Below are 20,398 nucleotides of genomic sequence, written 5' to 3'. Positions count from 1 at the left end.
GAGCCCCAGCATCTCCCACGAGGCTGAAGCCAAGAGCAGCAGGGCTGAATTCTGGAGCTCCGAGCTCTGGTGCTCCCCAGGGGGCAGAAGCCCTGAGCCCATAGGAAGAGTTGGGGGGCCATGTGCGTGTCGTCCCCCCCCCCCCGAAACTATAGTGCAGGAGCCAGGCAGTCCTGGGGCAGCTCCACTCATCCCCCCATCTCTTTCTCTTCCCACCCCCTGGCCAGATTGGAGTCGGGAATCCAGAGCCGGGCAGTGCAGGCAGCTGCTGCTCTGGGTGGTGCCATGGAGCAGGCAGCTACGGTGTTCCCTCGTCTCCTGCTGGTGCAGGGGGTTGAAGCAGCCCCTTTTGCTCACACAGCCAATAAGAGCTGCCTGGACAGGGGGAACCGGCTCTGTGGCTGTCTCTGTAACAGGAACTGCAGGTGAGCCCTCCCTGCACACTGAGCTACCCCTGTGCCTGCACACAGCCCCTAGCTATCATAGAATCATAGAATATCAGGGTTGGAAGGGACCCTAGAAGGTCATCTAGTCCAACCCCCTGCTCGAAGCAGGACCAATTCCCAGTTAAATCATCCCAGCCAGAGCTTTGTCAAGCCTGACCTTAAAAACCTCTAAGGAAGGAGATTCTACCACCTCCCTGTTTCACCACCCTCCTAGTGAAAAAGTTTTTCCTAATATCCAATCTAAACCTCCCCCACTGCAGCTTGAGACCATTACTCCTCGTTCTGTCATCTGCTACCATTGAGAACAGTCTAGAGCTATCCTCTTTGGAACCCCCTTTCAGGTAGTTGAAAGCAGCTATCAAATCCCCCCTCATTCTTCTCTTCTGCAGGCTAAACAATCCCAGCTCCCTCAGCCTCTCCTCATAACTCATGTGTTCCAGACCCCTAATCATTTTTGTTGCCCTCCGCTGGACTCTCTCCAATTTATCCACATCCTTCTTGTAGTGTGGGGCCCAAAACTGGACACAGTACTCCAGATGAGGCCTCACCAATGTCGAATAGAGGGGAACGATCACGTCCCTCGATCTGCTCGCTGTGCCCCTACTTATACATCCCAAAATGCCATTGGCCTTCTTGGCAACAAGGGCACACTGCTGACTCATATCCAGCTTCTCGTCCACTGTCACCCCTAGGTCCTTTTCCGCAGAACTGCTGCCTAGCCATTCGGTCCCTAGTCTGTAGCTGTGCATTGGGTTCTTCCGTCCTAAGTGCAGGACCCTGCACTTATCCTTATTGAACCTCATCAGATTTCTTTTGGCCCAATCCTCCAATTTGTCTAGGTCTTTCTGTATCCTATCCCTCCCCTCCAGCGTATCTACCACTCCTCCCAGTTTAGTATCATCCGCAAATTTGCTGAGAGTGCAATCCACACCATCCTCCAGATCATTTATGAAGATATTGAACAAAACCGGCCCCAGGACCGACCCTTGGGGTACTCCACTTGATACCGGCTGCCAACTAGATATGGAGCCATTGATCACTACCCGTTGAGCCCGACAATCTAGCCAGCTTTCTACCCACCTTGTAGTGCATTCATCCAGACCATACTTCCTTAACTTGCTGACAAGAATACTGTGGGAGACCGTGTCAAAAGCTTTGCTAAAGTCAAGAAACAATACATCCACTGCTTTCCCTTCATCCACAGAACCAGTAATCTCATCATAAAAGGCGATTAGATTAGTCAGGCATGACCTTCCCTTGGTGAATCCATGCTGGCTGTTCCTGATCACTTTCCTCTCATGCAAGTGCTTCAGGATTGATTCTTTGAGGACCTGCTCCATGATTTTTCCAGGGACTGAAGTGAGGCTGACTGGCCTGTAGTTCCCAGGATCCTCCTTCTTCCCTTTTTTAAAGGTTGGCACTACATTAGCCTTTTTCCAGTCATCCGGGACTTCCCCCGTTCGCCACGAGTTTTCAAAGATAATGGCCAATGGCTCTGCAATCACAGCCGCCAATTCCTTCAGCACTCTCGGATGCAACTCGTCCGGCCCTTCTCCATCTGCATCCTTCTCCATGCAACCTGAGCTACCCCTCTGCTCGCACACAGCCCCTAGCAACCCCTCTTACTGCTCCCTGAGCTATCCCTGTGCCTGCACACAGCCCACAGTATCTCTCTCTCTGCACCTTGAGCTACTCCCCTGCCCGCACACAGCCCCTAGCAACCCCTCTCCCTGCATCCTGAGCTGCTCCCCTGCCTGCACACAGCCCCTAGCTAACCCTCACCCTGAGCTGTTTTCAGACTTTTTCAGCTGAGCCCCCACCTTTGAGTTATAATTTTTGATTGTGCCCCCACCCCAACCCGGACAGGTGGGTGGCCTGCTGAGGTGAGTCAGGAGGTGGAGGTGGCGCTCCCTCCCCGGACCCCGCCGTGTGGAGCTGTCTCAAGCCCCAGCTGGCTCCTGTCCACCCAAGATAGAAGTCAAACTACACCTATGCCTGAGCCCCGGCGCAGAGCCCTGAGTCCCCCGTCCCCACTGAGGTCTGGACCTCCAGCATGTCACTCAAATTGAAGTGTGAGGGTTGGTCACTTGCCAGGATTATCTGGGTATAACTCATGTAATCATTTCTTTGCCAGTGCAGATGCCTCAAGTACTGGTACACCTCTGTCCCTCCTAGTCTCTGCTTATGGTACATGACAATATATTCTCCTGTGGGTCTCATTTACTTTTGTCTCATTTCCATTGTTGTTAGGTTTAGTGTGTGGTTTTGGGTGGCGTTGGTGGCCTGTGATATACAGGTCAAACTAGATCAAGTGGTCGCTACGGGCATTAATCCCTGTGAAGTCCCCCCATGATCACACAGCTATCTTTCCTACACATCATATGTAGGTACATAAAGAGATGGTCATCCTGGTCCCTAGGGTGATTTGGTGGTCTGTAGCAGACACCAGCTAAAACCCCTACTTGTGCTTTATCTGTTAGAACAATGATCCATAAGCATTCAAGAAGATTTTCTTCTATCAGTGACGCAGAAACTCTTAATGCTATTTTTGATATAGAGCGCCGTTCCCACTACATCCTTCCTAAAGATAGGTTATAACCACTGATTTTAACATTCCAATTGTGCATCATCCCACCACGTTTCAGTAAGGCCAACTAGATCAAATTTATGCTCATAAATGCAATTCCCAATCCTCTTGTTTGCTTCCTAGGCTCTTAGCACTAGTGTATAAGCAACTCAAGAGTTTCTTCTCTTCATGTCCTTTGGTTCCTTGATGAATTTTGTTCTTGATTCTGTACTAAATGAGTGTTCATATCGTCCCTATTTTTACCCTCCTGTTTTATTATTAGTTTCACACCCTCCTGACTCTTCTAGCCAACCTCTCCTGAGATCAGTTCCCCTTCTGCTGAGGTGGAGCACTGTGGAGGCCATCCAAACTATACAGACACCTTACCCTATAAAAGGTGGAGCAATGTTCTACAAAGCCAAAACCCTACATCCTATACCACTTACCTAGCCAGAGATTCACTTCCAGAATCTTCTGCTTTTTGTCTTCCTTCACTTGTGGAACAGGAAGGCTCTCAAAGAAGATTGGTTGGACATTTTTCTTGTTCAGCTCACTTCCAAGTCCCTGAAATCATCTATTATTTGTGAGATATTCTGCGATGCAATGTCATTAGTGCTGATATGAATCATCACTAAGGCTACGTTTTAGTCACGGGTATTTTTAGTAAAAGTCACGGACAGGTCATTGGCAGTAAACAAAAATTCACAGCCCATGACCTGTCCATGACCTCTACTATATATTCCTGAATAAATTGGGGGGTGGGGGCAGCCCGGGGTCACCACAGGTGCTCGGGGGGGGGGGGGCGCTGCAGAGGTTCGGGGGGCAGCAGCACAAGGCCTGGGACCCCCACTGGTGCTGGGGGAGAGGTGGGGGGTTGGCAGGGCCAGCAGGCTCCCTACCTGACTCCGTGTCTCTCAGAAAGTGGTGACATCCCCCTCGCTCATCTCCTAGGCGGAGGCATGGCCAGAGTAGCGGCTTTGGCAGCTCCCATTGGCTGGAAACCACAGGAGCTGCGGGGGCGATGCCTGTAGGCGGAGGCAGTGCGCAGAGCTGCCTGGCCACGCCTCTGCGCTTCTGGGGAGCCCCCAGATAAGCACTGCCCAGAGCCTTCCTCACCCTGTCCCGTGCCCCAACCCCCTGCCCCCTCCCACACCCAAACTCTGCTGCTGCTGGGGTGTGGGCAGTGGCCCGAGACTGCCCCAGCAGCGGCCAGTGTGACTGGCGCAGGGGCTTCCTGAGCTGGTCCGGGCCAGGCGCACAAGCCGCTGCAGAAGTCACTGAGGTCACAGAAAGTCACTGAATCTGTGACTTCCGTGACAAACTCACAGCCTTAACCGTCATCAATGGATCATTCCCCATCCACTTCACAAGCTGTCTAGTCTTAGCGTGACATGTCTTCTGTTGGCTCCGGGAAGGCCACACACCATCCTATTATTGTCTGATACTAAAACCTGCAAAAAAGTAGGATATGGTCCTGCCTTGCAATATACATGTGATTTAGTCACACTCGCATGCAAAAGTAAGATTACGCTGTTAAAGCAATACCAGTTTTCACGTGAATGCTCAAAAGCACCTTCTCACTGAGGCCTCTTTCCCCACTTTCTGTACCCAGCCGCTTCAGGAGTACTGCTGTTCCTGAAAATGCTACAAGAATTATTTAAATGGGCAAAATTGGCTTCTTCATTCCACTGGACCATTTTGGCTGAAATGTTCCAAAAACTCACCTTCATGCAAGGACTAAACCCTGAAAATTAAGCCAGATAGATGAAAGCTCTGAGTAACTAAAAACAGGATGAAGGTGGAAATGCAGAGACCACATATTAACTAGAGTTGTTGCTACTGTTCTTACTAAATCAGGATTGGGCAAACTTTTTGGCCTGAGGGCCATATCAGGGTTGCAAAACTATATGGAGGGCCGGGTAGGGAAGGCTGTGTCTCCCCAAACAACCAGGTCGCCGCCCCCTATCCACCCCCTCCCACTTCCCGCCCCCTGACTGCCCCCCTCAGAACCCCCGACCCATCCAGCTCCCCCCCGCTACTTGTCCCCTGACCGCCCCCTCCCGGGACCCCACCCCCTAACCAACCGCCCCTTCTCCCTGTTCCCTGACTGCTCCGCCCCCTCTCCACACCCCCGCCCCCTGACAGGCCCCCTCAGACTCCTACGCCTATCTAACACCCCCGTTCCCTGACCGCCCCCCAAGAACATCTGCTTCATCCAACCCCCCCACCCACTCCCTGTCCCCTGACTGCCCCAACCCCTATCCACAACCCCGCCCCCAACAGGCCCCCCAGGACTCCCACGCCTATCCAGCCCCCCCTGTTCCCCATTCCCTGACTGCCCACCCCAGAACCTCCGCCCCATCCAACTGCTCCCTGTCCCCTGACTGCCTTCCGGGACCCCTCGCTCCCCGCCCCCTTATCGTGCCGGAGCCAGCCATGCTGCCACGCTGTCCGGCAGGAGTGGTGGGCCAGAGCGCTCGCAGAGCGCTGAGGCTGCAGGGGGGGGAACAGCGGGGGAGGGGCCGGGGACTAGCCTCCCCGGCCAGGAGCTCAAGGGTTGGGCAGGATGGCCCCATGGGCTGTAGTTTGCCCACCTCTGTACTAAATACATGTGCATAATATAGCTATTACGATTAGTGAGTTATTGCATGTGCTTTTTGGGTAAGGCCCAAAGGCCCCAAGTCTAAGCAGAGCTACTGGCCAAAGTAAGAATGTAGTAATACTCCAATAGCGAAAGAGCTGTCATCAGGTACCTATTACGCAGTGTTCATGTAAAAGTGTTTTTCTGTTTGCAGTTCTACTGAACAGGTCGACCTCATTTCTAAAAGAGAAAATAAGACTGTTAAGTGATCTGATTAGTTGAACATTCTTAGGTGCTTGATGGATCAGTGTGTGATTAAGAGAAGATGGATCAAAGTGCTAGAGAGGAGATTGGAAGGTGTTGTATTGTAAAACTGCATTTAAAATTGTGTTATTCACATAGCTGGACAACATTTCTCTTTTGGATTTTTTATCTCTCTGTATTCAATGCAGAATGTATTCAGAGTCCAGTTTAAGTGTTTAGTCAAAATCACTGACTGATTCAATTCACAATGTTGCTGATGAAGACAGATATTCTGGTTTTTTTTCCTGCAGAATTAGATAAAATTGTCACATAGCCAGACACCAGGCACCAGCCAGAAGGGTGTCTGTATCCTAAAGTCTGCATTGTAGTGAGCAACGTTTGAGAGAAGATGCACATCTGCTAAATCTGTGCTATATCTTATTATCATTTTAAAATAATTAACTTCATATGTTTCATGCCTACCTTACCTTGCCAAATGCTTCATGAAGTGGACGGGTCACTATTATTGGGTATTATATTTTATTGGGCATTAGCTCGATTCTCTCGGATTTTACCGAATTCATGTGTACACGCGCGTGCTCGTTTAAAAAAAATACTATTGCCTTTGAAATTTGGTCCCGGCATTGTCTTATATACGTAGTTAAATGAAACAACTGAACCCTGTTCTCTGGAAATTAGTATTTAATTCATATGTGAATTTCCTAGAGTTGTTTCATATGCAGAGGCTGTGAAATATCTTGCGTACACTCCTTAAGACGCTAAACAAAGCAGCACAAAGCCAATAGCACTTTAGCAAAATTAAGGAGATCCAAATATTTGTTTTACATCAAATGATTTAACTTCACTCACTTTAGGTTATGAAACTGTTAATTCTTAACAATTAAAACTAGATGGAAAGACTGACATGTTCACTAACTGAAACACATTCTCTACAATGTTGCAGTTTACACAGCTCTTAGGTACGCAATTCGCAGTTTCCCGTTATTTTCCTGTTTATTATACCTGTTTCTGTTAATTTTTGAGTAATCCAGATTAGTCAATTAGTGAGACAGATTCGAAAGGTACTTCAAGAATAGAGAGAGGGTTCTGTTAAAAATAGTCCTCCCAGACAAAGGTATAAGAAGGCTTACTATGTTTTAACCTTTTCAAATGTCATTTCCTACACTATTTTTTTAATTTGTTAGTTTCCTTATTTTTAAATACATTTTGGCCTTTAACAAAGTATAAATGCAGTTATGAAAAAGTTTAAATCCAAGTTAAACCAGAACATCTGGGGGGGGGGGGGGTAGGAAAAAACAAGAGGAAACAGGCTACCTTGCATAATGACTTAGCCACTCCCAGTCTCTATTTAAGCCTAAATTAATAGTATCCAATTTGCAAATGAATTCCAATTTGCAAATGAATCCCCCCCCCCCAGATGTTCTGGTTTAACTTGGATTTAAACTTGGAGAGTGGTCAGTTTAGATGAGCTATTACCAGCAGGAGAGTGAGTTTGTGTGTGTATGGGGGTGGGGGGGATGTGAGAAAACCTGGATCTATGCAGGAAATAGCCCGACTTGATTATGTAAAGAGTTGTCACTTTGGATGGGCTATCACCAGCAGGAGAGTGAATTTGTGTGGGGGGGGGGGGGTGGAGGGTGAGAAAACCTGGATTTGTGCTGGAAATGGCCCACCTGTTGATCACTTTAGATAAGCTATTACCAGCAGGACAGTGGGGTGGGAGGAGGTATTGTTTCATATTCTCTGTGTGTATATAAAGTCTGCTGCAGTTTCCACGGTATACATCTGATGAAGTGAGCTGTAGCTCACGAAAGCTCATGCTCAAATAAATTGGTTAGTCTCTAAGGTGCCACAAGTACTCCTTTTCTTTTTGCAAATACAGACTAACACGGCTGTTCCTCTGAAATTTGTCTGGGTAGTTGTAAAATACCTCCTGTGGTATCTAGATACTGTGTAGGTTAAAGGTTGTATTCATATATACTAGTCCTTAATTAGCAAATATTATCTAAGAATATTAAAGTAGGAGTTATTTATTTTTATGAAAATATACCTCCCTAAGCAGTACCCACATTAAAAACCTTCCTGACACTAAACTAAAATTTGCAAACAAAAAAGATTGTAAAAAAAATAGTTAATAGCAAAAGTAGGTTTCAGAGAAGTACAGTAAAAGCTCCCAACCAATATGACTGACTTTACAAAAATTATACACCTTAGAATGAAAAACAAACTTTAGAATATCTGGAAAAGAACACTGAAGTGATCCATTTTACCATATAATCCTTTACCACTCGCTCTCACCTAACCCAATTTACACTTCCATGCAAACCTAACAGTGCCCCCTAAAATTTGTAAAATATGCACAACAATGAAAATGGATAACTAGTAAGAGAGTATTGGAAATGGATCTCTTGGTGATTTTATAATCACCTAATAATTTATTTTGACTTTTGAATAAACTTTTATATTTCTGTTGGTGGGGTCGGATTCTCAACTTTTTTAAAACATTTTTCATGGTGAATTATCCTCTACCTCCCTGCCCCCTCAGCCCAAATAAACATCAGAAGTTTAAATCTGTTTGGCATATAAGATTCACAGCAAAGGATCCCTGTTCTGACAGATCTAATGACGTCCATTAAAATGGGGTATTTAAGACGCTAAGACTTTAGGAAAGGCTGAGGAACTTGGAGAAAAGGAGAAGGAAAAAGAAGGGGGGAAGTTTTTAGACCTCTATCCTATCCCCCCTTAGTCTCCTCTTTTCCAAGCTGAAAAGTCCCAGCCTCTTTAATCTCTCCTCATATGGGACCCATTCCAAACCCCTAATCATTTTGTTGCCCTTCTCTGAACCTTTTCTAGTGCCAGTATATCTCTTTTGAGATGAGGAGATCACATCTGTACACAGGTTTCAGAGTAACAGCCGTGTTAGTCTGTATTCGCAAAAAGAAAAGGAGTACTTGTGGCACCTTAGAGACTAACCAATTTATTTGAGCATAAGCTTTCGTGAGCTACAGCTTATGTAAAGCTGTAAAGCTTATGCTCAAATAAATTGGTTAGTCTCTAAGGTGACACAAGTACTCCTTTTCCATCTGTACACAGTATTCAAGATGTGGGCATACCATAGATTTATATAAGGGCAATAAAATATTCTCCATCTTATTCTCTGTCCCTTTTTTAATGATTCCTAACATCCTGTTTGCTTTTTGACTGCCACTGCACACTGCGTGGATGTCTTCAGAGAACTAGCCACGATGACTCCAAGAGATCTTTCTTGATTAGTTGTAGATAAATTAGCCCCCATCATGTTGTATGTATAGTTGGGGTTATTTTTTCCAATATGCATTACTTTACATTTATCCACGTTAAATTTCATTTTCCGTTTTGTTGCCCAATCACTTAGTTTTATGAGATCTTTTTGAAGTTCTTCACAGTCTGCTTTGGTCTTAACTATCTTGAGCAATTTAGTATCATCTGCAAACTTTGCCACCTCACTGTTTACCCCTTTCTCCAGATCATTTATGAATAAGTTGAACAGGATTAGTCTAGGACTGACCCTTGGGGAACACCACTAGTTACCCCTCTCCATTCTGAAAATTTACCATTTATTCCTACTGTTCCTCCTCTGCACACTCCACATCCACAATCCATCTCTGAAATCAGTAGTAGGTCATTGTATAAACATTTTAAACTTTGCTCAGTATATGCTTGGAAAGACCTGTACACATGTGACAGAGGCCATAACCCCAGGTAACAGAAAAAACAATAGAAAAAAGAAACATACCACATCTTGCCACTTGAAAGTTTGCACTCCTCCACACATAGGATTTCTCCACCTCAGTCTCATGTTCTGAGGCTTGGACAATGCAATAGTAGTTGACATTTAAAGTTCTTATTTCAGTGGTTGCAGACATGTAGTCCACTCCGGTGTGCATACACACAGTGCACCAAAGCTGGAGAACTTTGCCTAGTAGTGGACCATCTGGTCCTGATGGCAGACACCCCTGAGAGTCTCCAGCAGACAGCTGGATGGGACTCCGCTTCAGTGCCAGGAAATGTGCCTCCTTGCATATCGATGGCAGTAGAAGGGATTCGGTACAGGCGACGCCATTTCAGATGCAGGGTGAACCCATGATCTTCCTTGAGGACGGGCAAGCGTACCAACATCTCCGCTCTGGACTCATGCCCACAACACTACGTGACAACTGGAGAAGTGTATCATAGAAGATTAGGGTTGGAAGAGACCTCAGGTGTTCATCCAGTCCAATCCCCTGCTCAAAGCAGGACCAACATCAAATCATCACAGCCAGGGGTTTGTCAAGCTGGGCCTTAAAAACCTTTAAGGATGGAGATTTCACCAGCACCCTAGGTAACCCACTCCAGTGCTTCACCACCCTCCTAGTGAAATAGTGTTTCTGAATATCCAACCTAGACCTCCCCCAGTGCAACTTGAGACCATTACTCCTTGTTCTGTCATCTGCCACCACTGAGAACAGCTGAGCTCCAATCTCTTTGGAACCCCCCTTCAGGTAGTTGAAGGCTGCTATTAAATCCCTCCTCACTCTTCTCTTCTGCAGACTAAACAAGCCAGGTTCATAGAATCACAGAATATCAGGGTTGGAAGGGACCTCAGGAGGTCAGCTAGTCCAACCCCCTGCTCAAAGCAGGACCAATCTGCAACTAAATCGTCCCAGCCAGGGCTTTGTCAAGCCTAACCTTAAAAATATCTAGGGAAGGAGATTCCACCACCTCCCTAGGTAACACATTCCAGTGTTTCACCACCCTCCTAGTGAAAAAGTTTTTCCTAATATCCAACCTAAACCTCCCCCACTGCAACTTGAGACCATTACTCCTTGTTCTGTCATCAGCTACCACTGAGAACAGTCTAGATCCATCCTCTTTGGAACCCCCTTTCAGGTAGTTGAAAGCAGCTATCAAATCCCCCCTCATTCTTCTCTTCCGCAGACTAAACAATCCCAGTTCCCTCAGCATCTCCTCATAAGTCATGTGCCCCAACCCCCTGATCATTTTCGTTTCCCTGTGCTGGACTCTCTCCGATTTGTCCACATCCTTTCTGTAGTGGGGGGGCCCAAAACTGGACACAGTACTCTAGATGTGGCCTCACCAGTGCCGAATACAAGGGAATAATCACTTCCCTCGATCTGCTAGCAGTGCTTCTACTAATGCAGCCCAATATGCCGTTAGCCTTCTTGGCAATAAGGGCACACTGTTGACTCATATCTAGCTTCTCATCCACTGTAATCCCCAGGTCCTTTTCTGCAGAACTGCCGCTTAGCAAGTCAGTCCCCATCCTGTGACCGTGCATGGGATTCTTCCATCCTAAGTGCAGGACTCTGCACTTGTCCTTGTTGAACCTCATCAGATTTCTTTTGGCCCAATCCTCCAATTTGTGTAGGTCACTCTGGACCCTATCGCTACCCTCCATAGTATCTACCTCTCCCCCCAGTTTAGTGTCATCCGCGAACTTTTTGAGGGTGCAATCTATCCCATCATCCAGATCATTGATAAAGATGTTGAACAAAACCGGACCCAGGACCAACCCCTGGGGCACTCCACTTGATATTGGCTGCCAACTAGACATCAAGCCATTGATCACTACCCATTGAGCCCGACAATCTAGCCAGCTTTCTATCCACCTTTTAGTCCATTCATCCAATCCATGCTTTTTTAACTTGCTGGCAAGAATACTGTGGGAGACCGTATCAAAAGCTTTGTTAAAGTTAAGATATATCACATCCACCACTTTCCCCATATCCACAGAGCCAGTTGTCTCATTATAGAAAGCAATCCAGTTGGTCAGGCATGACTTGCCCTTGGTGAATCCATGTTGACTGTTCCTGCTCACCTTCCTCTCCTCCAAGTGCTTCAAAATGGTTTCCTTGAAGACCTGCTCAATGATTTTTCCAGGGACTGAGATGAGGCTGACTGGTCTGTAGTTCCCTGGGTTCTCCTCCTTCCCTTTTTTTCAAGATGGGCACTGTATTTGTCTTTTTCCAATCATCCAGGACCTCCTCCGCTTGCCATGAATTTTCAAAGATAATGGCCAATAGCTCTGCAATCACATCAGCCAATTCCCTCAGCACCCTCAGATGCATTCGATCTGGACCCATGGACTTGTGCATGTCCAGCTTTTCTAAATAGTCCTTAGCCTGTTCTTTCACCACTGAGGGCTGCTTACCTCCTCCTCATACTGTGTTGCCCAGGACAGCAGTGTAGGAGCTGACCTTGTCTGTGAAGACCCAAGCAAAAAAACCATTGACTACTTTAGCTTTTTCCACATCATCTGTCACTAGGTCCCACACTTTCCCTGACCTTTTTCTTGTTGCGGCTGCCACTGGACGTGGTTTCTTGTATTGGCTGTCACTGGACGTGGTGCAAGGAACGCCAGGAGCTGGGAGTCCTGGTGCCACAGGTGAAGAATACAAATCACACTATCATCACTCTGAGAGCTAGAACCATTCTGGAGAGGACCCTGAAGGGTGCCATCCGCTGACAATACGTGGAAAACCTGAAATGGAAGCCAGACCAGGGCAAGGCGTTTGAGGTGACGTGCAAGTGGGAAGCCAGCAACCACTTCCTCTCTGGTAGCAGTTTCACCCTATTTGCCAACTGGAGGTTCATCCGCAGTGCCTGGCTCAATGCGTCCCTTTCGAGAGCTTGGCAGCTGTGACACAACGCATTCCAAGATCTCCTGGCCACAGCCATCCCGCCACCTGTGGGGAAGGTTATCGTAAACTCCGTCATCCCCGGAACAGATAGCCAACTGCAACCAGACATCATCGTCACCAAGGAGGACCGGAAGAAGATCATAGAATCATAGAATATCAGGGTTGGAAGGGACCTCAGGAGGTCATCTAGTCCAACCCCCTGCTCAAAAGCAGGACCCATACCCAATTAAATCATCCCAGCCAGGGCTTTGTCAAGCCTGACCTTAAAAACTTCTAAGGAAGGAGATTCCACCACCTCCCTAGGCAACGCATTCCAGTGTTTCACCACCCTCCTAGTGAAAAAGTTTTTCCTAGTATCCAACCTGAACGTCCCCCACTGCAACTTGAGACCATTACTCCTTGTCTTGTCCTCTTCCACCACTGAGAATAGTCTAGAACCATCCTCTCTGGAACTACCTCTCAGGTAGTTGAAAGCAGCTATCAAATCCCCCCTCATTCTTCTCTTCTGCAGACTAAACAATCCCAGTTCCCTCAGCCTCTCCTCATAAGTCATGTGTTCCAGACCCCTAATCATTTTTGTTGCCCTTCGCTGGACTCTCTCCAATTTATCCACATCCTTCTTGTAGTGTGGGGCCCAAAACTGGACACAGTACTCCAGATGAGGCCTCACCAATGTCGAATAGAGGGGGACGATCACGTCCCTCGATCTGCTCGCTATGCCCCTACTTATACATCCCAAAATGCCATTGGCCTTCTTGGCAACAAGGGCACACTGCTGACTCATATCCAGCTTCTCGTCCACTGTCACCCCTAGGTCCTTTTCCGCAGAACTGCTGCCTAGCCATTCGGTCCCTAGTCTGTAGCTGTGCATTGGGTTCTTCCGTCCTAGGTGCAGGACCCTGCACTTATCCTTATTGAACCTCATCAGATATCTTTTGGCCCAATCCTCCAATTTGTCTAGGTCCCTCTGTATCCTATCCCTGCCCTCCAGCGTATCTACCACTCCTCCCAGTTTAGTATCATCCGCACATTTGCTGAGAGTGCAATCCACACCATCCTCCAGATCATTTATGAAGATATTGAACAAAACCGGCCCCAGGACCGACCCTTGAGGCACTCCACTTGACACCGGCTGCCAACTAGACATGGAGCCATTGATCACTACCCGTTGAGCCCGACAATCTAGCCAACTTTCTACCCACCTTATGGTGCATTCATCCAGCCCATACTTCCTTAACTTGCTGACAAGAATACTGTGGGAGACCGTGTCAAAAGCTTTGCTAAAGTCAAGAAACAATACATCCATTGCTTTCCCTTCATCCACAGAACCAGTAATCTCATCATAGAAGGCGATTACTTCCCTTGGTGAATCCATGCTGACTGTTCCTGATCACTTTCCTCTCATGTAAGTGCTTCAGGATTGATTCTTTGAGGACCTGCTCCATGCTCATCATGGTGGACATCACAGTGACGTTCGAGAACAGGACCCCAGCCTTCCACGATGCCCGAGCTTGAAAGGTAGAGAAATATGCCCCGCTAGCCGAAACTTTGAGGGCTGAGGGTTACCAGGTCCAGACACACGCACTGATCATCGGAGCCTTAGGCGCATGGGACCCCAGTGACGAGCGAGTGCTGAGAGAATGCAGAATCAGTCAACGGTACACTCGGCTGATGCAGCAACTCATGGTGTCAGATGCCATCAAGTGGTCGAGGGACATCTACATAGAACACATCACTGGACGTCGGCAATACCAGGAGGGATGAGCTGGAGTGCAGATGAGACGTGCAGTCAGGAAAGTAACAAATACTTTCCTCATGGATTGTATTTTCTAAATGGACAACCAACCTAATTCTTAATTACTGAGGGACAATCTCCACTCATTGGTATATTTTGCTTTCCACAACCAAATCTCTGTACTTTTCATGAGTGATGTACCTGAGTATTCAGATTCTAATATCTAATCTGCATTGTTAAATCTATTCACCTAAATTTGGATTATTGCTGATTATGTACTCTATGTGTCATATGACTTTTAAAAAACTAACTTTGTATTTGTGGATGATCTAAGCACTATACCCAGATGTACAGACACTCTTTTCCCAACCTAAGTATTACATAATTTTTTTAACGTTAGTTTTAATACAATGTTCAAATCTGTAGGGGCAGCACTCATGCCCCCTGGCACTTGCCCTTCCCAGAGAAGAGCAACAAAAATGATTAAAGGTCTAGAAAACATGACATATGAGGGAAGATTGAAAAAATTTGGTTTGTTTAGTCTGGAAAAGAGAAAACTGAGAGGGGACATAAGTTTTCAAGTACATAAAAGGTTGTTAAAAAGAGGAGGGAGAAAAATTGTTCTTCTTAACCTCTGAGGATAGGACAAGCTGCAATGGGCTTAAATTGCAACAAGGGAAGTTTAGGTTGGACATCAGGAAAAACTTTCTGACCGTCAGGGTGGTTAACCACTGGAATAAATTGATTAGCGAGTTTGTGGAATCTCCATCATTGGAGGTTTTTAAGAGCAAGTTAGACAAACACCTGTCAGGGATGGTCTAGATAAATACTTAGTCCTGCTATGAGCATGACCGGATTAATTTACGGGCAGCAGCCTCAGGCTAAGGTGGGAGCCCACAAAAATATCCGTAATTATATACAATTCAGTGGTCACCAACCCGTGAATCGTGATCTCCGGGTCACTAAAAGTCCAGCAGTGCAGCAGGGCTCAGGCAGGCTGCCTGCATGCCATGACCCCACACCGCTCCCGGAACCAGCCGGCTGCTGGCATGTCTCTGTGGCCCCTGGTGGGAGGGTGGCGGGAGGTGGCTCCACGTGTTGCCCCTGCCCCCAGCACCATCCCTGCAGCACCCATGAACCAACCAATGGGAGCTGCGGGGGCGGCACTTGCGGGCAGGGGCAGCACATGTAGACATGCTGTCCCCCTCCCCTCAGGGGCGCAAAGAGACTTGCCAGCAGCCAGCCACTTCCAGGAGCAGCGTGGGGCTATGGCAGGCAGGCAGGTGGCCTGCCTGAGCCCTGCTGCACTGCCGGCTGGGAGCCACCTGTGGTAAGCGTCTCCCTGCTGGAGCATGCACCTCACCGCTCCTCTTGCACCCCAACCCCCTGCCCCAGGTCAGAATCCCCTCCTGCACCAAACTCCTTCCCAGGCCCTGCACCCCAGCTCTCTGCCCCTGCCTGGAGCTCACTCCTGCACCCAAACTCCCTCCCAGAAAGAAACTAATATAACAGCTGTTCTAAGGTAAGAAGTAGGCTATTTTGAATGAACTTAACTATATTCTACATGTTTTAAGCAGACATGCCAAACCCATGAAAAAAATGCAGAAATTGGGCTTGGTTTTGGCTTAATTGGCTTGTGGGTTGCTTGTTGGCTAGTTTTTCATTTGTTGTAGCTTGTTGCTTCTTTTTTTTTGATGTGCTCCCGGCAAGCAGGGTTAAGGGACAAGCAGGGGCAAAGGGGGGGAGAGAGTCAGGGGTACACAGCAGGCCCACCATGGTCCCAGACTGCGTGCTGGGGGGCTCTAGTCACATACAGTGTTGTGGTTCTTAGGGATTGGCTTGTTTTGGCCTTGTTTTGAAATGGGATTAGCTTGATTTTTGGCTTATTGTGAAAGTCGGGGTGCTTATTTACCGCGTGAAAGTTAGCAACTGGTTTTAAGACTGAAATGTAATCACAGAACAGTCTTTGTTAATTAAAAGGCAAGTTTAGTATAACGTTAATAGCCTCGATGCCATAATTGTGATCATTTTGTTTTAATTAGGAAATTTAATTTTAGGAAAATACTTGTATACAGGGGCCCCACAAAATCTAATAGCCCCGAGCCTACAGAAGAGTTAATCCCGCCTTGGCCCTGAGTGCAGGGGACTGGACTAGATGACCTCTCGAGGTCCCTTCCAGTCTTATGATGCTCTGAACCATCTACAAACTCAAAACATATGATCCTGAAAAAAGTCTTCCCTCCACATCAATGTGCTGGAACTCTGGGAGATTCAGCTGGCCTGCAGAGCCTTTCTCCTGCTCCTGAAAGGGACTGCAGTACAGATCCTGACAGACCACTCCCTCTCAATTTGTATTAACAATTAAGAGGAATGCCTGCTCATCTCCCCAGTCAGGGAGCAATCAAGTTGTGGAAATGGTGCCATCGTCACAGGAAAAGTCCCCTGACCTTCCCTTGGTGAATCCATGCTGACTGTTCCTGATCACTTTCCTCTCATGTAAGTGCTTCAGGATTGATTCTTTGAGGACCTGCTCCATGATTTTTCCGGGGACTGAAGTGAGGCTGACTGGCCTGTAGTTCCCAGGATCCTCCTTCTTCCCTTTTTTAAAGATTGGCACTACATGAGCCTTTTTCCAGTCATCCGGGACTTCCCCCGTTCGCCACGAGTTTTCAAAGATAATGGCCAATGGCTCTGCAATCACAGCCGCCAGTTCCTTTAGCACTCTCGGATGCAACTCGTCCGGCCCCATGGACTTGTGCACGTCCAGCTTTTCTAAATAGTCCCTAACCACCTCTTTCTCCACAGAGGGCTGGCCATCTATTCCCCATGTTGTGATGCCCAGCGCAGCAGTCTGGGAGCTGACCTTGTTCGTGAAGACAGAGGCAAAAGAAGCATTGAGTACATTAGCTTTTTCCACATCCTCTGTCACTGGGTTGCCTCCCTCATTCAGTAAGGGGCCCACACTTTCCTTGGTTTTCTTCTTGTTGCCAACATACCTGAAGAAACCCTTCTTGTTACTCTTAACATCTCTCGCTAGCTGCAGCTCCAGGTGCGATTTGGCCCTCCTGATTTCATTCCTACATGCTCGAGCAATATTTTTATACTCTTCCCTGGTCATATGTCCAACCTTCCACTTCTTGTAAGCTTCTTTTTTATGTTTAAGATCCGCTAGGATTTCACCATTAAGCCAAGCTGGTCGCCTGCCATATTTACTATTCTTTCGACACATCGGGATGGTTTGTCCCTGTAACCTCAACAGGGATTCCTTGAAATACAGCCAGCTCTCCTGGACTCCTTTCCCCTTCATGTTAGTCCCCCCAGGGGATCCTACCCATCCGTTCCCTGAGGGAGTCGAAGTCTGCTTTCCTGAAGTCCAGGGTCCGTATCCTGCTGCTTACCTTTCTTCCCTGTGTCAGGATCCTGAACTCAACCAACTCATGGTCACTGCCTCCCAGATTCCCATCCACTTTTGCTTCCCCTACTAATTCTTCCCGGTTTGTGAGCAGCAGGTCAAGAAAAGCGCCCTCCCTAGTTGGCTCCTCTAGCACTTGCACCAGGAAATTGTCCCCTACGCTTTCCAAAAACTTCCTGGATTGTCTATGCATCGCTGTATTGCTCTCCCAGCAGATATCAGGAAAATTAAAGTCACCCATGAGAACCAGGGCGTGCGATCTAGTAGCTTCTGCGAGCTTCCAGAAGAAAGCCTCATCCACCTCATCCCTTTGGTCCGGTGGTCTATAGCAGACTCCCACCACTACATCGCTCTAGTTGCTCACACAGGAAGTTAAACCCATGTCTCACAAGTCCTAGAGTAATTCCCTAATCCCAGGACTATCCTTGCTCTCAAAAACTCACTGATTTCTCTTTGACAGTTCTTTCTCTTATAAACTACAAAACAAATCCAATTTAGCAAAGACAAACTCAAGTGAAAAACTGTTTATAAATTCATAGAATATTAGGGTTGCAAGAGACCTCAGGAGGTCATCTAGTCCAATCCCCTGCTCAAAGGAGGACCAACACCAACTAAAGGTACAAGACTATATGCTGCAAAATCTATAAGGAGCATTTATTATAAGCAGTGTTGATATTGATAGAAGAAAACTATCCAAGACACTTAAACCCATTAATTGTAAAGATGTTTTGTGTCTATGACTTCTCATGTTCAAGATGGTGATTTAACACCAAATGAATTTTAGTTTAAGTTATGGTTATGTATCTTTCTCCTATTATAAAAAGAGACTATAATTTTATTGAATTATTATTAATAATTTTATTAATTATGCCTAAAGGCTCTAATTAGATTGAGACCCCATTGTGCATATAGGAGACAGCCCCAAAGAGCTTTCATTCTAAATAGACAGGACACACAGTGTGAGGGGGGGAAGGTACATTGAAGGAAGAGATTTGCACAGGATCTCACAGTACATCAGTAACTAGCTGGGAATAGAACCCAGCCGTCCTAAATTGCAGTCCAATGGTCTTTCCACTACACAATGCTGCTTCCGTAATGTTTAATTCCCCCTCCCCAGTATTTTGAACTGTATTACTTTGAACATGGACAGCTTTGAACAATTACAGGAATAACTGCTGTTTATAGGATTTTGTTCATTTTATTGCAGAACTACTTCTGCATCTGAATTAGGGTTGGAGAACTATTCAAATCTGTACATCATCCATACCATTTAAAAAAAAGTACTGACCACTTCTAAGGATCATCAGAATAGTTTAGGAAACCATTTGTCTATCATTATTGTTGTATGCAGTGTTGTTGTAGCCATGTTGATTCCAGGATACTAAAGAGACAAGGTGTAACAGAAGTTGGTTCAATAAGATATTACCTCACCCACCTTGTATTTCTGATATCATTATGGTTAGCATATTGGTTGATTAGACTAATAGAAAGCTATTTCCTACTTTGGCTAACAAGGTCAATATGCTATAGAAAAAGCCTAGATCATTGAATTTTCTCTTGTAAAATATTCCATGCTGCCTGTTCATAGATTTTGAAATGATTTTTCTCCTGTCTATAGTTACACTAAATATCTTGGTTATTCATGACTGTATTTTTGTAAAGATGAATGTTATGAAAAAATTCTGTAGAATTTTAATGAGATCACTAACATAGTGTTTAATGTGGTTGTTGAAGAAACATTGTGTTATAGGGGAAAAAAAGAAAAGCTTATGATTTCTACATTGAGGAAGAGCTCTTTATTATTCTTATATTTCCCAGGGCAAATTTGATTTCCATTGTGATGAGGGAGGAGAGAAGTAAAAAAAAAAAAAAAAAATTCAGCTCAGTGACTGTGCCAGCATATCATAGCTCTCCCACTGTAGACTTGCCTTAATCTTAAGTCACGTGGTGTTTTAGGCAAGGTGGACAGTGTTGCTGTGGAACGTTTCTTTTTATCAGAAAGGTTTTAGAAGTGATCTGCAGATACTGAAGTGCAAACTAGTCAACTGAAAGAAAAATTGCCTTGTTATGACTGGACATTTTATGCTGATAACATGTAAGTACAGCACTTCAGAAGATGTTGATAATGAAGAGGATCCTATTATTTTACTGTCTCTATTTGTAGGTAAAATCAAATGCATTTAGCACAGTTATATTAACACACAGTGCTGCTTAAGAACACAATCCGTTTATAGTAGGATTAGCATTGTGCATAATTATGTAAATGGAGTCTGGTTCTAATAAGAATTACAAGTGGATCAAGAATTTGTAGCAAAATTCCTAGATAGTTTTTTTTCTTGTCTTTTACATTATTATTTTCCCTCTTGAACGTCACTTTAGGAAATTTGTTTTATATATTGCTCACTTCTACTGCTGAATGCATTATATGATTTGGAACACAATAACTCCACATAATACCTATCCAATGCTATTTTCATTTAAAAACTACCATTTATTTAAGAAGTGACTTCATGTTACTAAGACAGACCTTTTATTAGGTTTAAAAGATAATCTTTTGTTCAATAGTCTTTTAAACACAATAATAATATAATGTGAGGTTTTCTTTTGGTTATGGGGTAAAGTTTATGTGGATTAATTAAACTTTTTTTGTTAATGCAAAAAGTGATTTTTGTATTTAACATGGTTAATTGTTTTCTTTTGTTTTAAATAAAAAC

At 45.8% G+C, this 20,398-nt stretch overlaps 1 protein-coding gene across 37 annotated transcripts in view; it reads left to right on the top strand.

Moving 5' to 3' along the window:
• DLG1 (discs large MAGUK scaffold protein 1) overlaps positions 1-20,398 on the top strand; it is a 529,193-nt gene that overhangs the window by 416,302 nt on the left and 92,493 nt on the right. The window contains exon 1 of one of the 37 annotated variants that reach the window (XM_048864513.2): positions 19,646-19,779. The exons of the other annotated variants lie outside the window; for them this stretch is intronic. The gene's annotated coding sequence lies outside the window, so the exon portion shown is untranslated. Of the gene's footprint in view, positions 1-19,645; positions 19,780-20,398 lie in introns of those variants that run through there. 37 annotated transcript variants of the gene reach the window in all.

The sequence above is a fragment of the Caretta caretta genome, chromosome 9 (assembly GCF_965140235.1).
Source record: "Caretta caretta isolate rCarCar2 chromosome 9, rCarCar1.hap1, whole genome shotgun sequence".
In the NCBI taxonomy this organism is placed as follows: domain Eukaryota; kingdom Metazoa; phylum Chordata; order Testudines; family Cheloniidae; genus Caretta; species Caretta caretta.
The sequence above is the reverse complement of the archived record's forward strand: the minus strand, read 5'-3'. Positions and strand labels throughout refer to the sequence as shown.